The sequence below is a fragment of the Phascolarctos cinereus genome, unplaced genomic scaffold, assembly GCF_003287225.1.
Source record: "Phascolarctos cinereus isolate Bilbo 61053 unplaced genomic scaffold, phaCin_HiC Scaffold_4;HRSCAF=312, whole genome shotgun sequence".
Classification (NCBI taxonomy): Eukaryota; Metazoa; Chordata; class Mammalia; order Diprotodontia; family Phascolarctidae; genus Phascolarctos; species Phascolarctos cinereus.
The window spans coordinates 358,096,249-358,118,295 of NW_027555847.1; the positions used below are offsets into that span (position 1 = coordinate 358,096,249).

General features: G+C 40.2%; 1 pseudogene; it reads left to right on the top strand.

Annotated features, from left to right (window-relative positions):
- The first annotated feature begins 217 nt into the window (after positions 1-217).
- Positions 218-17,424, top strand: LOC144456540 (signal-transducing adaptor protein 2-like; annotated as a pseudogene).
- Positions 17,425-22,047: the final 4,623 nt, after the last annotated feature.

The window sequence follows — 22,047 nt, forward strand, 5'->3', positions numbered from 1 at the left end:
ACTAGAAAAGTAGAGGAAGGAGGCCCTAAATTGTAAAGGGCTTTGAACAGCAAAAAGATAATTTTGTATTTGATCCTGGAAGTAATAGGGAGTTATTGGAGCTTATTGTGTGTATGCATAAGTGTGTGTGTGTATGTGTTTGTGTGTCTGTGTGTGTATTTGTGTATGTGTTAACATGGTTGGAGCTGTACTTTAGGAAAATCACTGTGGTGGCCGAATGGAGGATGAATCAGGAGTGAAGACAGACTTACGGCAGGCTGACCAACCAGTAACCTATTGCATTAGTCCAGGTGGGAGGTATTGAGGGGGTACACCAGGGTGGTGGCAGAATCAGAGCAAAGAAGGGGGGTGTATTCAAGAAATGTTACAAAGGTGAAATTGACAGGCCTTGGTAACAGGGTGGATTTGAGGTGGAGTGAGAGACAATGATGAGTTGAATATGTCACCTAGGTTGCAAATGAATGGACTGGAAGGATGCTGGTGTCCTATAAAAAGCAGGGAAGTTTGGAAGGGGGAAAGGTTTAGAAGGAATGCTAATGAGTTTGATTTTGGACGTGTGTTTTAGATATCTACTAGACATCTAGTTTGAGATATCTGAAAGGCAGTTGGAGATGTGAGAGTGGAGGTCAGCAGCATTAGGGCTGGGCAGGTATATTTGAGAATCATTATGTACAGATGATAAATTAGATCAGTGAGGCTGATGAGGTCACCAAATGAAGTAGTATAGAGGGAAGAGAGAAGATGGCTCAGGACAGAACCTTGGGTGACACCTGTGGTTAATGAGTGTGAGTTGAGTGAGGATTTAACAAAAGAGACTGAGGAGTGGCCACACAGATGGGGGAGACTCAGAAGAGAATGGTGTCCCAAAAACCTAGAGAGAAGAGTGTATCAAGGACAAAAGGGTGATTGGTAGTGTCAGAGGCAGAGAGGTCAAGAAGAATGAGAATTGAGAAAAAGCTATTGGATTTGGCAATTAGGAGATCATTGGTAACTTTGGAGAGAGTGGTTTTTAGTGGAATGATGAGATCAGAAACCAGGTTGTAGGGGGTTAAGAAGGGAGTGAGAGAAGTTGGGATACTTATTGTAGATGACCTTTTTGAGGAGTTTAGCTGCAAAGGGCAGAAGGATCAAATGAGGGTTTCTTCAGGATGAGGAAAGCATGGACATGTTTGTAGCCTGGAAGAGATGAGCCATTAGAGAGGGAGAGATTGAAAATAAGAAAGTAAGTTATCTTTTAATTACCAAATCTGATGATCAGTCCTCATCCTTCTTGACCTTTCTATAGCATTATGCTGCTGACTCTTTTTTCTGGGCATTCTTTTCTTTCTATGTTTTCCGACACTACTCTATCTTGGTTCTCTTCCAGTCTATCTGACTTTCCCTTCTCTTTCTCTTCTGCTGGCTCGTCATATATGTCATACACCCTAACTGTGAGTATTCCTCAAGGTTTGGTCCTAGGCCTCCTTCTCCATATATACTCTCTCACTTGATGACTTCATTGACTGCAGTGGGTTTACTTATTATCACTATGCAGACATCCTCCAGATTGAGTCAGCTAGGTAGTGCATTGAATAGAGTTCTAGGACTGGAGTCAGAAATTCCTGAGTTCAAATATGGCCTCAGATACTTATTAACTGTGTGACTTTTGGCAAAACACTTAACTTCTGTCTGTCTCAGTTTCCTGATTTGTAAAATGGGGATAATAGTAGCACCTATGTCCCAAGGTTGTGAAGATCAAACGATATTTATAAAGTGTTTTGCAAACCTTAAAGAGCTATGTAAATTGTAGCCATCATCATCTTCACTGCCACCACCACCATCATCATCAGTATCATTATTATTTGTCCAGCTCTATTCTCTCCCTTGAGCTTTGCTTATTCATCTCCAACTGAAATTGGACATTTCAAACTGTATGTCTTTTTTTTTTGCATGTGTGTATAAATATGTTTATATACACGTGTGTGTGTGTGTGTGTGTGTGTGTGTGTGTGTGTGTGTGTATATACTTAACTTGAATTGTTTGGTTGATCTTTTCAGATACATTCTTGTCCTTATGAGTTTTGAAATAGCAGAACCATAGGAAGTCAGAGCTGAAAGGGAACTTGGAGTTCAAATACTATAGCTGAACCCTTATTTTACAGTTAAGGAAACTGAGACTCAGAGAAAGGGAGACTTGATCAAGGCCACAAAGATAGTTAGTGGCAAAGCTGTGATTTGAATCTGAATCTACAGTTTCCTAGTCCAGTGTTCTACTCACTACTCACCATGGTTTCCTAAACAAAAAATTAGCCAAGATTGGACAGACATTGGTAAAAGTCATCAAGGCACCAAGTATGAATCTTGCCTTCTTTAGTTGCTGAAGCAATAAAGCTCACCAAGTATCCTGCCAATTATGAAAATCTGTTGCTTTCATGCAAAGTGAGAGAAACTGGGTGAGAGGGATGTGTCCCTTAGATGGAACTGCCCTCTCCACAGCTAAGCCAGGAGAGAAGGCACTTTCTCAAAGATGCCTCCTTCCAAGCTTTATTCAGGTGATCTCTGTTTTCTTCTCTTAGGGATCTCTGATAAGGAGAAGCTCCTCTTCATGTTCCACTGGAGTCCTGTATTTGAAAGTCAAATTTTCTGTTTAGCTCTGGTCTTTTCATCAGGAATGCTTGAAAGTCCTCTATTTCACTGAATGACCATTTTTTCCCCTGAAGGATTATACTCAGTTTTGCTGGGTAGGTGATTCTTGGTTGTAATACTATCTTCTTTGCCTTCTGGAATAATATATTCCATGCTCTGTGTGGTCCTTTAATGAAGAAGCTGCTAAATCTTGTGTTATCCTGATTGTGTTTCCACAGTACTTGAATTGTTTCCTTCTGGCAGCTTGTAATATTTTCTCCTTGACCTGGGAACTCTGGGATTTGGCTACAATATTCCTAGGAGTTTTCCTTTGGGGATCTCTTTCAGGAGGAGATCTGTGGATTCTTTCAATTTCTATTTTGCCCTCTGGTTCTAATATATCAGGGCAGTTTTCCTTGATAATTTCTTGAAAGATGACGTCTAGGCTCCCTTTTTTGATCATGGCTTTCAGATAGTCCAATAATTTTTCAATTCTCTCTCCTGAATCTATTTTCCAGGTCAGTTGTTTTTCCAATGAGATATTTCACATTGTTTTCTAATTTTTCATTCTTTTGGATTTGTTTTACAGTGTCTTGATTTCTCATAAAGTCACTCTTCCAATTGCTCTATTCTAATTTTTAAGGAAGTATTTTCTTCAGTAATCTTTTGGACTTCCTTTTCCATTTGGCCAATTTTTCTTTTTAGGGCATTTTTCTCCTCATTGGCTTTTTGGACTTCTTTTGCCATTTGGGTTAAGCTATTTTTAAAGGTGTTATTTTCTTCAGTATTTTTTTGGGTCTCCTTTAGCAAGCTGTTGACTTGTTTTTCATGATTTTCTTGCATCACTCTCATTTCTCTTCCCAGTTTTTCCTCTACTTCCCTTACTTGCTTCTCAAAATCCCTTTTGAGCTCTTCCAAGGCCTGGGACTGATTCATATTTTTCTTGGAGGCTTTGGATGTAGGAGCTTTGACTTTGTTGTCTTCTTCTGGTTGTATATTTTGATCTTCTTTTTTACCAAAGTAAGATAATATAGTCTGACTCTTTTTACACGCTGCTTGCTCATGATCCCAGCCAATTACTTGAGTTTTAAACTCTTTGTTAAGGTAAGAGTCTGCTTCCAATGTGGAGAGTGTAGTGTCCCAAGCTTCAGGGGTTTGTGTAGCTGTTTTCAGAGATACTTGTAGGGACCTGTAAATTTTCAGTTCTACCAAGGTGGTATGATAAGGGGTGAGGTGTTTACTCCTTTCCTGGCCTGTGACCACAAGTATTCCTTTCTGTCCTGTAACTGTGAGGAGGGGTTCTTCTCCACAGCCACTACAAGCTCCACCATGCCAGCGCTCCTCCTCACCCCAGCACTGCTGCCCAGAACTGTGACCCAGATCCACACATGGGCAAAGCAAGAGATTCCTGCCTCAGCACTGGCAAAGAGATCCCTGCAGTCCCACTCTGATCAGCCACTGGATTCCCCCTCAGTCTGTGGGCTGGAAGCTCAGGAAGCAGCTGCCCCCCCAGGGCCACACTCTTGGGGAATGGAGCTGAAATCCCGCCTTCCTCTCTGACCACTGACAGAAACAGACTTTTCCCACTGACCTTCTAAGTTGTCTTTGGCATTCGTGGATTGAGGAGTCTGGAAACCTCCACAGCTGCCCACGATTCAGTCCTCTGAGGTCTGCTCCAGGTTTGCTGCAGCCTGCACGCCCACGCTGCACTGTGCTGTGCTCCCAGCCCGGTGCGATACACCTTTCTGATCAATCATCCATGTTGTCTTGGGCTGGAAATTTGTTTCACTGTCTTTTTGTGGATTCTGCTTCTTCAGAATTTGTTTAGAGCCATTTTTGTGAGTATTTGGAGGGATTTGAGGGAGAGCTCAAGCAAGTCACTGCTTTCACTCTGCCATCTTGGCTCCGCCCCCCCAAACTGGATGTCTTATAGGCATCTCACACTCAACATGGCTGAAAGTGAATACATGATCCTTTTTCCAAACCCCACTTCTTTTCAAATTTCCCTATTTCTGTTGAGGGCATCACTATTATTCTGTCACCCAAGTTTGCAACCTCTAATACTCATTCTCTCACCCCACATATCCAGTCAGTTTGCCAAATATTGTTGTTTCTACTTCCATAATATCTTTTGCATGTGACTCTTTCTTTCTACTCACACAGTCACCATGCTAGTTCAAGCCCTCATTACCTTTTCCCTGGACTACTACAACAGTCTCTTTATTACTCTCCCTGCCTCAGGTCTCTCCCTACTCCTTCTTCCAGGTAACTGTTAGAGTAGTTTTCCTATAGCGCAGACTGACCACATCACTCCCACAGACAGTAAACTCCAAAGGCTCCCCCTATTGCCTCTAGGTTTATGTGTAGTTATCCTTTCCACATTATGGGGGTTAGAGGCATGGCACCCCCATGATCTGGAAAATCTGTGTAAAATTTTTTGGCTCTCCCTTCATACCAGAGAAGAAGTCTGAATTTTTTCTTTTTCTTTTATGGGATATTTACAGTACCTTATTTTAAAATTTGGGTTAAGTGTTTGGTCATAGGCTACATGTAGATCAAGATCAATTTTAAGTAAAAATACTATACATGTATTCTGTGTATTTCTGACTTTTAAAACTTTTCCTCTGTCATCTGCTGTCCTTTCCATGTCATTTTGTGGCTTCTGGAAAACTCCCAAGAATTCCTATTTAATTTCTTATGCTGACCCATAATATATTGGAACCGTGATGGGGAAAGCTGTGATGTGGAAGGGAGAACTACAAATTCTTTTGTTTGACATTTAAAGCCCTTCAAAAATCTGGCTGCAAATGACTTCTCCAACCATGTTGTACATTATTCCCCTTCTTGTACTCTGTGGTTCAGTCAGGCTAGTTGTTTTGCTGTTCTTTATACACAACCCTCTGTCTCCTATTTTTGTGGCTTTATATTGGCTGTCCCCCTTGCCTAAAATACACTTCCTTTTCACCTTTGACTTTTATAATCCTTAAAAAAATTCAAAACTCATTTCACACACTACATCTACATGAAGCCTTTCTGATCCTCTCAGTTGCTAGAATCCTCCCTCATTATTTTGTATATATTTTGTTGTTGTTATTCAGTCATTTCAGTTGTGTCTGACTCTTCGTGGCCCCATTTGGAGTTTTCTTGGCAAAGATACTTTTTGCCATTTCTTTTTCCAGATCATTTTACAGATGAGGAAACTGAGGCATACAGGGTTAAGTGACTTGCCCAAGGTCACACAGCTAGGAAATGTCTGAGGCCAGATTGCTGATTCCAGACCAGGCTCTTTACCCACTGAACCACCTAGCTGCCCCTATTTTCTGTATACCCATACACACACATATTGTTACCCCTAACTAGATTATAAGTTCTTTGAAGGCAGGGGTTGCTTTATTTTTATCTTTATATTCTCAACACCTAGCACAGTGTTCATCATATAGGAGATACTTGATTTCTCATTAATCAATTTATAGACTATAAGGCTTAAGAGAGATATAAATGAGATTATACTGTAATTCATAGGAAGGAAGCCTGCATTTCTGGATGAGTAGACCTAGTAATGCTTTACTTTCCTATCCCCAGAATCCCAGCTGTGGCTACAGGGGGAAAAGGATATAGTCACAGTGAAGAATTTGGAAACATTGGCCTAATTAAGGATACCATTGCCCCATCTAGACATTTTCTTCCCTCAACTTACTGAAATTTTTATATGTCCTATAGCTATTCCCAAAGTTCTATTAGTATGAAATTTCTGCTATGGTCCTCCATATAGGTCAGAAACAAACTTGGCATTTTTAGAGGGATGGTGGGTTTAGAAGTAGATTTAAGGAAGAAGCTGTGAAAAGAAGACAAAAGCTTGGGAGATCTTACTCTGAGTGCAGATTCCTAGGCAGGATTGACCCACTTATTTATTAGCTCTTTGGCCCCCAAATATCTGCCTCTTTAATTGCCTGGATTTTTTCATGTCATTTGTTTAAACTATGACTCAAATTCTAGGAACTAGAGATTAATTTAGCTTACAAGCATTCTTTTTTTTAAAGTACAAATGTCTCTTGGATAGACATTGGTCATTCATATATTAATATTAATTAGTTCAGATTGTTTCCCTCCTAGCACCTCATTGAGAACCACTGTATTAAAAGAATGGAAGTTTTGGTAGTAGAGGTAGAGGAAGGTGGGCAACCTTGGAGCCTGGAACAATCTAGGGGGATTGGATGCTATAGACATCAGGACAGTATGTCATTGGGCACTGGGAGATAGGAGAGGGCACAGAAACAGAGGCTAGAGGATCTTAAAGACTTATTTATTTCAAGATTTTGTCTAGGGCCAGCCCTCTGTCCAGGAAGGGAGAGGCTGAAGGTAAATTCTCTTCCTCTTCCTTCTCCTGCCTAATGAACTACTTGGCTCTCTGCTTCTAGGACCCAGAATGTTGGATGCCATCTAGGAATATTCTATTTCTTTTACATTATGGTTTAAGTAGTCTTTTGAGAGATGGTCTGTGGCTCTAAAACTACTATATGTCACATTGTTTCAGTGAGAAATCACATTCCAACTTCCAATAAATCACAACATCTTTGTGTGCATGTCTGTATAACATTTCCTCTGTGTAAAGAGGTAGTGAGAGAACAGTCACCAGGTCATGTTGGAAGAGAGTCATAGTTCAGGGTGGAAAAGGACCATAGGTAAAAGTGATTGAAGAGGTTGAAGGGTAAGAAAACATACTTCCTTTGACTCATGTGTGCTTTCAAGTCCCAGTGACACTAAAAAACGATGTCTCTGCTCTTCTGGATTTGAGTATGAATAAAAGAAGTGATGATCTCAGTCCACATCCTAGAGAAAAAGATAGTGTCTGGGATAGTGAATATACCTGCCATCTTCAGGACCCTTTTTCTCCTTCCAAATATATTTTAGTAAAAGGCAATTTGCCTACAATAGTAAGGCATCTTGATTTCTCATTGGAAAAGAGCCACTTTGAGAACTGAAATGCGGAAGCTAATGACCCTCTTTTCCCATTGGTTATAATAGACTTACAGACAGGTTAAAAAAAAAAGTTCTGTCCCCACTCTACATTTTCACCAGTTGAGAGGGCCAACACATAATCTGAAACAAGCTTCTAGGGCTCTTGTTGCTTCTTTGAATGTGGCTATATGAAGTGAGTTGTTCTAAAGTGGAATTTATTGCACAACATGGACCCTCAGTTCCTTTGGGATGAATGCTTTGGAAAGCAAGCATTTAGCTGACAACCGCTAAGGCAGCCAGGCTCACTTGGAATCTGCTAGAGCCCAGTTCTATTTATTGATGGTATCAAATGCTTTTATTGCATAAAATCCATGAAGACAGGGAGTAGAAGCCTTCACATTCCTGACCCCCTTCTGGGCCTACGGCGGTGCCAAGACCACAGTAATATTACTAATACCTCACATTTATATTGTTCTTCAGCTTTTCAAACATATCTTATTGAATCCTTACAGGACTGTGGGTGTGGAGCAGGAAGGGGTAAAGTAGGTCAGCTGTCGTTCTCTTCATTTGAAGAAAATGAGTCAATGGGAAATCCAGTGATTTATCCAAGGTCCCAAAATTAACCAATTAAGGACAGAGATGTACTTAGAAGGGCAGATAGGTGGTACAATGGATAGAGCACTGGGCCTGGAGTCAGGAAGATCTGAGTTCAAATGCAGCCTCAGAAACTTACTAGCTGTGTCACCCTGAGCAAGTCACTTAACCCTGTTTGCCTCAGTTTCCTCATCTGTAAAACAAACTATAGAATGAAATGGCAAACCATCCCAGTATCTGCCAAGAAACCCCAAATAGAGTCACTAGAACTTGGACATAACTGAAATGACTCAATAACAACAACAGCGACGACCATCACCACCATCACAGCAACACCATACCTAGAAGGCTTATGTATTCAGACTTTGAGTCCAAGGATCATCATACCACATCATGTACGCTTGCTTCTTAATGGCTTAGAGTTGCTTTGAGATCTTTGTAGCCGCGTCTAATGATGTTACATGGTCTACAAATACAAAAAATTCAAGCAGGCCCTTGGAAAGTGCAAAGAGTTGTCCCAGATGTAGCAGTAAAATGTCACAAGACTGACCAAAGTCACCTTTCTTGTCTTTCTCCTTGAAGATGACAGTCAAGATAGAACTGGGCATTTCAGAGCATCCCCTATGTTCAGGGTCAGGGTTGAAAATATTGAGTAGTAATTTCACCGAGTCCTTAAAAGGGCTATCATTAGTGAGTCTGATGATGATGCTATCTTTCTTACCAGTCAAAGCTGCCACTGTCTCCCAAGTTTCTCAAAGTTGAACCTTCAGAATCCTTTTTGATATTAAGTGACATACTATGGGATCTCAGTATGTTCTTCAGCCTTTGTAAGGACTTTTCCTGGATGTGGAGCCTCTCACATAGCCAATGCTCAATGAATATTTGTTAAATGAATGAACCTTTGACTTCTTGCTTTCCTCTTCCTTCACATCCAATTAATCACCAAGGCTTATTGATTGTTTCTTCAAAATAGCCCTTGGAGGGGGCAGCTAGGAGTAGCAGTGGATAGAGCACCAGCCTTGAAGTCAGGAGAACCTGAGTTCAAATCTGCCCTCAGACCAAACACTTGACACTTACTAGCTGTGTGACCCTGGGCAAGTCACTTAACCTAACCCCCCCAAAAAAAAACAACAATGACAACAACAACAAAATAGCCCTTGGAGTAGATTGGACAAGAAGATTTCCAAGGTCCCCTCCAGCTGGAAACCAGAAGGCCAAGATTTCTCCTCTCCCAAGTTCTTCCCGAAACTGTTTCTTACACAGGCACAGAGCACTGAATGATTACTCTCCACCAATGAAGAGAGTCACATACCAATGGACTTTGAGATGGATGTTGCACTTACCACCTATATTGCCTTAGGGCAAGTCAGTTAACTAACGTGGACCTCAATTTCTTCATCTGTAAAAGAGACTTAGATGGCTTCTGAGGTCCTTTTCTGCCTAACATCTATAATCCTATCACCCAGAGCCTCACAAAACTTGTAGCAAATCATATCTATTTTTTTCCCCTCCAGGATCCCAGGAAATCCTTGTATCCACCCAAGATAATTACATTAGTTATATGGCTTGTAGAGCAAATGCACTCCAAATGCAGAATAAAATTTTCTCAAAAGACAAGAATTAAAAGAACATCTTACATTAATCACATTATACATTATTTCATTTGATCCACTAATCATCCTCTGAGGTGGACAGATATTTTGATCCTCATTATTTAGACAAGGAAATAGTGGTTCAGGGAAGGGAAGGGAGTTGTCCAAGATGCCACACAGTAAATCCAGATCTCCTGACTCTCAGTCTGTTCCTCTTTTCACTGTTTACACAGTCATAAGCTCATAGTTTCTGCTAAGCATTGCACATATCCTCCATGAGGAATTTAGTTGCATTTTCAACAAGCATTTATTAAATACCTTTTATGTTTCAGGCCCCGTGCCAGTCACTGGGGTTTAAAGACAGAATGGACAAAAAGTCCCTGGCCCCACAGAGCTTTCATTCTACTGGGTTTTAAATATACAATCTGAAAAAAAGATGTGCCCTCCTTTGCTCGTGCAAAGACCCTGCTCTGTCAAACATAACACAGCCCTAGGCTCTTGGAATGATATTCTTCAATTCACCAGGCTGAGCATGTGGGAGACATCAGCTCTTCCTCTTACAGTCTGAAGCCTCAGCCTACGTGCCTAAATACTACCAGACACATTAGACACAAGGCCTCCAGAGCACACGATTGCTTGTGTTGCATTTTATGTCTCTGGGATTTTATTCAAATATTTCATGGTCTCTATACAGCAAAGTCCATTTTTAAGAGACTCTATTAAAGGGATAGACCTCCTTCAAGACATAGTTCAGTGCCAAGACAGAGAAATAGTCCCAATGAAGGCAGCCTTTTGAGTAAATGCTCAGTTTATAACAAAAAAGAAATATATTCTTAAAAAGGAGAGGAAAACAGTACTTCCTTTGGCTAAAACCGACTGTTAAATTAATTCATGTTCCAGCAAATTACTCATTCTAGGTGAATAAGCTGCATAGACTTTTGAGTCATTTCTGGGGTATGTGTGAATTAATTCTTTCAGGCATATAGGCTGGGATAATTTGGCTTTTGTATTTGTATCTCTAGTGTTTAGCACATAGTAAGTGTTTTTCATTCATCCATCCATCCATCCATTCGTTACCTTCTGAGAGCTGTGTAGAAGGTATGGCAAATATGGGCTCAGTCACCAAACAGGTCTGGTGGGGAGCCTAGTGGCTTCCTTGGTAGCTGGCATGGAGGGAAAAGTAAGATGCTAAGTGGGGACATGTACTTAAGAGGACATGAAGTAGGCTGCTATCTACTTGGTGGGATACTTGCCTTGTACATAGTTAGCACCCACGAGATCCAGAGTGAATTGGGTTTAAGGCTTGGTCTTTGAGAAAGAAATCTAGACAGTAAACTCCAAGTAAACTAGGTAGCTTTCCACCATCAAAATTTACCTTCTTTTGGTCAGAGCACCCTCAGGTAAGGGTCTTCCCCTCCCCGTTTGATTTTTGTTTTATTAAAGGGCCCATCCCTTGACTCCTTAAAGAGGCCTATTTACCAAATGGGTGTTGCCTCACTCAAAGTGAGAACCTGAAAAGACCTTAGCTTCAAAGGGTCAAGGTCTCCCACGGCATCCTGAGCCATCTCCAGTCATCTTGATAGATATCTGACCACTGGACTCTGGAAGAGAAAGTAAGGCTTTGCACAGCCCTCCCTCACTCAAATCAAAGTCAATTGCAAGTTATGTCATCATCTCCCTGATGCTCTTTGAGAACAAAGAGCAAACTACACCTGCACAATACATACAACACAACAAGTTGGCACCCAATCAATATTCATTGAATAAATGAATTAAAGGGAGCAAGATTCTTTGCCGCTCAAATGTTATCCCTGAAATTCTACCATTATCACTTCCTTTCTTTGAGTCTTAAAATCTTCTGGATCTTCCAGCATTCCCTATTAAAATACAAATGCTCTTGAACTATCACCAAATAACAGAAATTAATAAATTAACAAAAATTTGTTAAATACCTACTAAATACCAGGCACTGTGCTAGAACTATGAATATGAAAACAAAACAAAACAAAACAAAATAGTCCCTACTCTTACATTTTATAGAGGAAGACAACATATCCATAAACACACACTCACATACGTGTATATGTAATACATATATACCGAATAAATAGAGAGTAATTAAATACAAGGTAGTTTGATCCTTATTTTCTGGACAAGGAAACAGTGGTCCAGGGAAGTGAAGAGAATTGTTCAAGATACCACACACATAATGGTAAATGCAGATCTCCTGACTGTCTGTTCCTTTCTCACTATTCACACAGTTGCCAGCTCCTAATTTCTGCTGAGCATCACATGTATCCTCTATGAGAAATTTAGTTGCATTTTCAGCAAGCATTTGTTAAATATCCACTATGTTTCAAGCACTATGCTAGTCACTGGGATTTAAAGACAGAATGAACAAAAGATCCCTGGCCCCACAGAGTTTTCATTCTACTGAGGGAAGGCACTAGCTATTGGAGAGATTAAGAAAGGCTTTGTGTAGAAGGTAGTCACTGAACTGTATCTGGAAGGAAGTGAGGGATTCTTTGAGATGGAGGTGAGGCAGGAGGCTTTCCCAACATGGAAAATGTCTAGTGAAAGGTGAAGAGATGGGAAATGGAGCGCCATGTGTTAGAAACAGCAAGAACGCTAGTTTAGCTAGACTAGATATGTGGGAAGGGAAGTACAGTTATGTATACTGAGACTGGAAAGAGAGGTTGGAATTAGCTGTGTAGGACTTTAAAAGCCAAGCATAAGTGCTTATATTTTGTTCCAGAGGCATGAGACAGCTACTGGAATTTTTTGAATAGGGAGTGACATGGTCAATTCTGCATTTGAGGACCATTGCTCTGATGACTGTGAGAAGGATGGATTGAAATGGGGAGAGACTTAAGGGCAGAGATACCAATTGGAAGCCATTGCAGTAGTCCAGGTAAGAAGTACTAAAGGTTTGTCAGGGTGGTGACTAAGTAAGTAGAGAAGAGACAACTTAGTTATCAGTTAATTTTCTAGTCAACAGTTAACATCTTGGAAAGGACCAGTAGGAATGGATATGCCTAGAATAGAGCCTGGGCATAAAGAAGAGTGGGCAAGATGGAAAAAAGGAATCTAGGATCTGGAAGAGGTAGATAACCTTTTAGCCTTTGAAGGGACCTTAGGAACCATTGATTCCAAAGCCTGACACCCAAATTAGTCGAGGAGGAGAGAAGAAAAGTCTAGGACCAGACCAAGACCCTGGTGAGCTGGGATCTGTCCAGGGTACCATATGTCAATGTGCACCACCTTAAAGTATATATGCCCCCTTTGCCTATGATGCAAATAATTCTAAGGCAAGTCTAGGGCAACACTTGGAAAGGGCATTATGATAGGGCAAATGGGCTAAGAGATCAACCCTTAATACAGTCCTGCTGGGTTTCAAGAATACCTGCATAGAACACTGTGTAATATGTAAGAAAGACATCTCTCATCTGACATAAAATGGTTCTTAGCCATAAGGACCATAGTGAAGCCCACTGTCCTATTCTTGAGCACCACAGCTATATGGTTGGCAGAGTTTGGGCATTTAATGTGTTCCTTGGATTTCATGAAAATCGTGATTTAATATTCATTAGACTACATCTGTACCCCATGAATCAGGCCTGGTTGAATTCATTTAAAAGGATGCTTGGTGAAGAAAATTTCAGCAGAAGAGAAATGTTTGTCATGAGCAAACCTGCCAGGGGCTTTGGGCAAAAAGCCAGGGTAAAAATGCAGGCCTTGCCTAGTGCCATCACTGTGAAGGTCTGTCTATACACTTGGGCTCTGCCAGCCCCCTACTGTCAGCACCCTGGGGGCTGCGGCTGAGATCTTGGGCTTGAAGAAATTTTAATTCCTTCACATACAGGGAGGAGAGTATGGTCCAAATAATATCAGTTAGGCAGAGGACAATCAGCATGCATTTTCCCACCTTATTTCTCTTCCTTGGTTTTCCTGTCCCTACTCCTTTTTCTTTTCTTTTTAACAAGTAAGTCCACAAGGCAAGCCCCGCCGCCCCCCCCCCAAGCTAATTAATTCTGTTTTCCTATAGATTGCACTCAGGGAAGGGAGTTGAGCTAGAGACAGTTCCCACTGGATGCAGATGTCCACAAAGCAACAAATGTGTCCTATGAAGTTGCCAAGGCAACTATAGCTGCTGCTGACATCACTGGGAGCAGAGGAAGGGGGGTTATGAGGAGGGAGACAAATAAATTCCAGGTGTGCCTCCCTTAAGGAAACCTCCCTTTATGGTAGTCTTGAAATCGATAAATTAGGGGTGGTTCCTTTGTATGATAAAAAGATCCTTTTCTTTTCCAAAAATCTCTTCCCCAAGTTTTCTTGATATAGAAGCTTCCCTTATGCATTTTTAGGAGTTATCTTTCAGAAGATCCCTGTGCTTTTCTCAGGCTCAGTGTGGATGAAAGGAAACATAGCCTTAGCCTGAGCCCCCATCTAGTGCAGACTCTACTCATGAATCTGGAACTAGAAACAAATAAGAAGGTATTTAATTAAACAATAGTGATAAAATATAATTAACAGAACAGTCCATGCAGTAAACTTGTTCCTAACTTTTCATGAACTAGTTGGACACAATTTCCCCCATAGACTTCTGTGCCAGTAAAGAAAAGGGAACAAATTCTTAAGGCCATAGTGGTGGTAGAGAGAGACAATAGAACAGAGGATACAATAGAAGACAATAGAACAGAGGTTCTTAAAGGTGTGTGTGTGTGTGTGTGTGTGTGTGTGTGGGTGGGTGGGTGTGATAGACCCCTTTGACAGTTAGGTGAAGCCTCTGGATCCATCTTCAGAATTTATCCTTCAGGTTTTTTTGTTGTTGTGTCCAACTTTTTGTAACCCTATTTGGGGTTTTCTTGGCAAAGACACTGGAGTGGTTTGCCATTTACTTCTCCAACTTATTTTACAGATGAGAAAACTGAGGCAAACAGGGTTAAGTGACCTGTCCAAGGTTTGGACAGTTAGTTAAGTGTCTGAGGCCAGATTTGAACTCAGTGAGATAAATCTTGCTGACTTCAGGCCCAGTACTCTATCCATTGCACTACCTAGCTGCCTTCCCTTCCTTGAATTCTCAGAATAATGCTTATTAAATACATTAAAAACACAAAGGAAAAATTATTTTGGGTATACATACATGTATATACATATATGTGCATATATGCCTGTGTATCTAAACATCTAGATCTACACACATCTACATATACGCACACAAATGCATGTATGTAACACATTTATATAGAGCTTACTATATGTCAGACACTGTGTTAAGTTCTTTACAATTATTATCTCATTTGATTCTTACAACAATCTTGGCAGGTAGGTGCTATTATTATCCCTATTTTACAGTTGAGGAAACTGAGGCAAACAAAGGTTAATTGACTCACCCAGAGTCACACAGCTAGGAACTATCAGAGGCCAGATTTGAGCTCAAGTCATCCTGACCCCAGACCTACTCTGCACTGTACCACTTAGCTGCCAATCTCTCTCTCTCTCTCTCTCTCTCTCTCTCTCTCTCTCTCTCTCTCTCTCTCTCTCTGCCATACACACATAATACCCAAGTATGGATATATGCATGTTTACACATGTATGTATGTATGCATGCATGCGCATATTCAGGGACCTCAGGTTAGGAGCCCCAGCACTAGAGCAGATCCCTTACCTTCTGAGCTGTCCCAAGGTAAGGCAGCAGCTCTACCACTGTCAATCACAAGGAGCTCGGCTTCCTAGTTTCCAGCTTAGGTGCTTCAGCCCCACCTCTGCCTCAGTGGATCACAGCTAGCCCTGCTTTTGCAGGCATCAATCTGTTCCAAAGCTGCCTTGTCATCACTGCCTGTCATACCATTGCTCACCACAGCCATCTGATAAAGCTCAGTTTCATCTTTTGTTTCAGCTCCTACAGATAAATGGTCTTTTAGCTTCAGACCTCCCAGGTTGTCTAAGCTCCATGAGATCAGGGAATATTTCATTCTTTGTATTTGTTTCCTTAGTGCCCTGCCCATGATACGAACTTTATAAATGCTTCTTGATTGATTGACATTCAATACATTCTTTGACCTGTCTTTCACTTGCTTCAGGATCCACTTGGGTGGCATAGAAAACTCCCTTAGGTAGCTGACTTGAAACACTTTGCCTTGCAGGGGTGGGGAACCTGTAGCCTCCAGGTCACATGTGGCCTTCTGGGTCCTCAGGTGTGCCCTTTTGACTGAGTCCAAGTTTTACAGAAGTTTGGATTCAGTCAAAGGGCTACACTTGAGGACCTAGAGGGCCACATGTGGCCTCAAAGCCACCCTGTGTCTATAACATATATGTTCTTCAATCTAACTGACTAACTTTCCCTTACCTCTTTCTCATCTGGGAAGGAGAGGGGCAGCCATCATTCCCTATAGTTTCGTGGGGCCGTGGCTAAATATATACGTTTCCTTTATCTGTCCTTTCCATTTCCATCATGCTATGCAAAATTGTCTTGCAGCTATGAGAAGGATGCTTGGTGAAGAAAATGTCACGGGAAGAAAAATAATGTCTGTCATGAGCAAACTTGCCAGGGGCTTCAGGCAAAATGCCGGAGTGAAAATGCAAGATTCACCTTGTGCTATCATTGTGACAGTCTGTCTATAAACTTGGACCTTGCTGTCAGCACCCTGGGGGCTGGTTCTGAGATCTTGGGCACCTCTTAAAGAGGAAAGCTAATATCAGAATAAGGGAAGGACAGAGTCAGTCTTCTTTCAGTATTTTTCCCATCCCAGTAAAGCCCTTGTCTCTTTAGTGTCAATTTATATAAATCATCAGTTATTAAAGAGTTGGGTATAAAGGTACTTAAAATTCTAATGTTAGGAACCCATTCACTACTCACTGAAGATCAATCAGAGTCCCATTCAACATGACCCTGCTGCCAGGACACAGATACATGATGGCTGAAGCCCTGACCAAGAAAAAGGATCACCAGGACTATGAGAAGCCTTCCTGCTTCCTGAATATGAGTTGGATGGAAGCACAGCTGCTCTCGTGGAAATACTTGGACTATGGGAAGACGCTGCTATGGCCTGGAGGCTTCTGGAGGCTTTTCTATCACCATCTTCTATATGTTAAATGGGGTGGAGGTGGTGAAACATGACATCAATGTGGAGCCATTCTTGGGCTTGTCTCTCCATGACATAGTGAACTATTTTTTCTCCAATGTCAAGAAGACCTTGATCTCCATCCTCCTAGAGGAGAACTAGGAGAAGGTCTTAGGGTTTGTGGAAGCCAGCCAGTAGAATGGAGAAAGCCCATGGACAGTCCCCAAGCCTCCAGCCAGGAGAGGTTGAGCAAATCTAGCTCCTGGACCAGGCAAGCCCTGCCTTGGTTGCTCATACTTCTGCCACTTGTGCCTGCTCGGGATGATTATGCCCATCTGTGATGAGCCCACAACCCAATGTACAGATGAATATGTAATGTCCCCAAGCCTCTTGGCTGACCCCAAATGCAAGAGATAAGGGGAAGTCACTGCTCAAAGTGCCACCCATGCCTACCAAGCCTAAGAATATCAGCTCCAAGAAAATTGCCCCAGGGTCTTTCAAGCCCAAGGTTTTCTCATCATGTCTATCTCCACAGATATTATGGAGGAGCTGAAAAGGAAGCTGTGGCAGAGGAGGGCCAACCTAGAGATGGATTTGAAGACAAGGCCTTAGGACCCTGCCCCCAAGGGATGTTGCCTACCACCCCTCTTCCTCTTTTTATTCCCTCTAACTTTAGTCCTTTAGCAGGCGGGGCATATATTGGGTCTGCACTCCCTTAAAGATACTTTAACCCCACCCCCACCCCATTAGATATTAAAGTTAAAGGAACATGGAAAAAAGATCAATCGGAAATGAAGCTAAAGTATCTTTGAAAGTGTGATTGTAGAAAGTTGGAACTGGAAGGAACCTCATAGATCCGCTGATCCAACAGCCTCATTTCAGAGCTCAATAAATCTTGGTTGATGAAAATATAGTGAGTGAAAAAATAGGCCTTGAGAAGTGAGATGACTTGTCCAGGGCAATACAACAGCAAGAACTGAACCTAAATATTCTGACTTCAGGTCCACTTCACCTATGCACTGAAATAGAGATAGGGACAGTTTGTCATTATACTGTATATAGAAAGATAGATGACTTGGGAAAATAGAATTTGGTTGACAAAATATCAACGTATAACCAGCTTTTCAGGAACACATCTACTGTGTAAAAAAAGAGATTCATGTAGGGATTTTCCTTTCTCCCTTTCACCTTTTACTCTTTAAAAAAATTATTCATTTATTCAACAAGCATTTATTAAGCACCTATTCTATGGGCAGGCATTGTGCTAGAGGTACAAAACCAAACTGAAACAGTTCTTGCCTTCAAGGAGTTTACATTCTATTGGAGTTTATGGTCTAGTTTTCAATTAATTAGAGCAGGAAAATTAGGAAGTAAGAAATGTCTGTCCTTTTAAATGATGTGATTGCAAACTATGATTTAGTTATTCTTTTTCAATGGACATAACTTTATTTTCTCTCTCTCTCCCACCTTCCCACTCTCATTGAAAAAAAAAAAGGAAAAAGAAAACCCTTATAACAAATATGCATGGCAAGCAAAAATAAACTTTCATATTGGTCATATCCACAAACATATGCCATTCTTCCTCTTGAATCCATCCTCTCTCAGTTAGGAGGTAGATACCAAACTTTATCAACAATCCTCTGTAACCACAGATGGACATTGCATTCTACCAATATATTTCCAATATATTTTTAGCTAAAAAAAAGAAGACTCTCATTTAGCATAACAAAGAACACAGAAGCTTAAAATTTACATATACATTTTTATAAAGACCCTAACATCTGTTTCAATATTCCCTAGGTAGCTCAAAAGAAGTCACAAAATCATCCTCATCCTTGTGTTCTCCCCCAAATTTCAATGACAATGTGTTTGGGGTTGGCTTGGCACAAGATCAGTCCCATCAGCTCAGGTTATTAGCTTGTCCCTCTGGGAGTACCGAGGTGCCTTATTGGTGACTTCTGCAGTATATTACATAATGTAATATTATATATAAAACATATACACACATACACATATATAGATGTATAATTCATATTATATTTAAATATATCAATTCATCTACTTCCATGATTTCAGTCTCTCCCATCACCAATTAATGCTTCCTATAGTTGATAAATTAATATTTCTTTTTTAATAGTATTTTTTCAATTACATATAAAGACAATTTTTAATACTCATTAAAAAAATTTTTTTGAGTTCCAAATTTTTGTCCTTCCCTCTCTCCCCTCCTCTCCTCCTAAAAGCAACACAAATTAATATTTCTGAAGCACGTTCAGCCACATGACACTCCTGCTCAAGAAGCTTCAGGGGTCCCCTATTGCCTCTTCTGTTTGACATTAGAAAGTCATTTACCAATGTGGCTCCAGACTTCTCTTTCAGATAGGTTTCATGTTTTTCCTCCTCATATATTCTCTAGTTTAGTCAGACTGGCCAACTTGCAGTTTTCATATATGACATTCCACTACTTTTCTCCATCTTATTTTTTTCTCCATGCCTAGAATTCACTCATCTTCACCCCTGCCTTAGCTTCCTGCAAGGCTCAGCCGAAGTTTCCACAAAGGAAGAAAAGAAAGCACCAGGAAAGACCCTTTTGTGGGAGAGCAGTTTGGACCAGGAAGGGGGGTGACTGGTGTTTCTGCCCGGCTTTTCCTTTTGGTATGTTTTCCCTTGCCTGCGTTATGCATGACATACTGTGCTGGAGATCTTAGGAACAGAAAATGCCAAAGGATTTGAGTGATGATGTCTCTGTGTCACAAGGTCAGTGACAGCTCTGCCCTTGACAATGCCTTCTATTATTAGAAAGGGAGGTGTGAAGTGGAGAGATCTGAAATGAAGGTAAACTATCTCTCCAATTCCCTTATTCTCTTGGGTGTGCCTGTATCAGAGGTTATGGGGACTATGACAATCAGAGGTCACAAAAGTCCTTGGCATTGTCAAATGATACATCAGAAACCGGAATGATTTTATAGTGGAAAAGACACTAAAGGAGACATATTACCATTTACTTTGCCAATGTGCCCAAAGGACCACAGGGCCTTTCCATGTTATTTGCTGCTGAAATCACTTGTAGGTGTTGTTTCTCTCTATTAGAAAGTTAACTTCTGGAGAACAGGATTGTCTTGCTTTTTCTATTTGTTTTCCCATCACTTAACACAGTGCTCAGCATATAGTAAGTGCTTAATAAATAGTTATTCATTCATTCTCCTGCATTACATAAGAATATTCTAATTAATATTGTTACCACCCATATTTTCCCCTTTCTAATCCATTCTGTACACAGTAGCATTTTTATTGTATCACTTTGTTTAAAAAAGAAAAAGAAAAGAAAACAAATCTTAAAAGGGCTCCCTGTTGTCCACAACATAAAGTCTAAATTGCAATGGGCAAAGGAATGAATCAGGGGTATGAGAGGGGAGGCATTCAATACATCAAGTTTTAAAAGTTTAGCAATGACAAAAAGGCAAATATAGTGGTAGATTGAGGGGCATCATGTTTAAGAAAAGGTACTTTATTTTAAGTTTTTAGATTTATTTTAAAATTGTATGTAAAATAAGAAAAGAAAAAAATTGCCATGTACACAGCAGAATATGAGAGGATTCAAAATAAAGCAATAAATTTCTATTTCAAGAAAAGCTATATAATGAATACTATACATTAATTCCAAAGCTATTCATCTTTTCTTTGCTTCTTTTTATGTTTTCTTTTGTCCTCTGCTGGCACTTTTAATTTTATTTTTCTCCCTTCCTCCCCACCTCAGAAGGCTATAATTAAGCATGGATACACACACACACACACACACACACATATACAGACACATACATAGATATCCACAAACATACACATACACGCTCAAATGTATATATTTAAGTCTGTACTATGCTTATTTCCACTTGTCATCTGTTTCTCTGTAGGTGGATAGCATCGTCTCTCATAGGTCCCAATCTTTCTGTATTTTTCTAAATCTGTCAGCTTACCATTTCTTACACCACAGTAATGTTCTGACCCAATCACATTCTATCTGGGAGACTATGAGAGTTGTCCCCCCCCCCACTCCGTTTTCTGCCATGCAAGAAAAGGTATTTTGAAACCAGTTTCTAGAGGGGACTTGAGGATGTTTCTAGGTAGAAGACAACTTAGTATGGTAGAAAAAAGTGCTAGACTTGCTCTCCTAAGATTTTGATCTGAGTCCTGTGTCTCCCACTTACCATGCAATTTTGAGCAAACCCCATTGTGTCCTTGGGCCTTATTTTCATTATTTGTAAAATGAGTGGTTTAGAACGGATGAACCATAGCATCCTTTCAGTTTCTAAAATTTTTATAATTTAAAAAATATGTATGTATATATACTTCATTTTAACATTTATCTTTCATTATTTTGAATTCCAAATTCTCTCCCTTCCACAACCCCTCCCCCACCCATTGAGATGGCAAGCAGTAAGATACCCATTATACATGTGAAGTCATGCAAAACATATTTCCATATTAGCCATGTTGCAAATCATGGACCCATTTTGACTTTATCTTGATATATAGTGTAAGATGTTGGTATATGCCTAGTTTGCTCCTATTGTCCAGTTTTCCCAGCAATTTTAGTAAAATAGTGAGATTTTGTCCCCAAAGCTTGAATCTTTGGGTTTTTCAACACTGGATTACTATGGTTATTTACTACTATATGTTATGTACCTAATCTATTCTATTTACTCACTACTCTGTTTCTGAATCTGTACGAGATTGTTTTGATGATTACTGCTGCTTTGTAATATAGTTTGAAATCTGGTACTGCTAGACCATCTTCCTTCATATTTTTTCCATTGATTCTCTTGATATCTTTGACCCTTTGTTTTTCCAAATGAATTTTGTTCTTACTTTTCCTAGCTCTATAAAACAATTCTTTGTTAGTTTGATTGGTATGGCAATAAGCAAATTAATTTAAGTAGAATTGTCATTTTTATTATATTGGTTCAGCCTATTCATTAGCAATGAATATTGCTCCAATTGTGTGAAAAGTGTTTTGTAATTGTAGTTCTTAGGTTTGTCTTAGCAGATAGACTCCCAAGTATTTTATATTGTCTGCAGTTCATTTAAATGGAATTCCTCTTTCTTTCTCTTCCTGCTGGGCTTTATTGGTAATATATAGAAATGCTGATGATTTATGTGGATTTATTTTATATTTTGCAACTTCACTAAAGTTGTTCATTGTTTCATCTAGTTTTTTAGTTTATTCTTTAAGGTTCT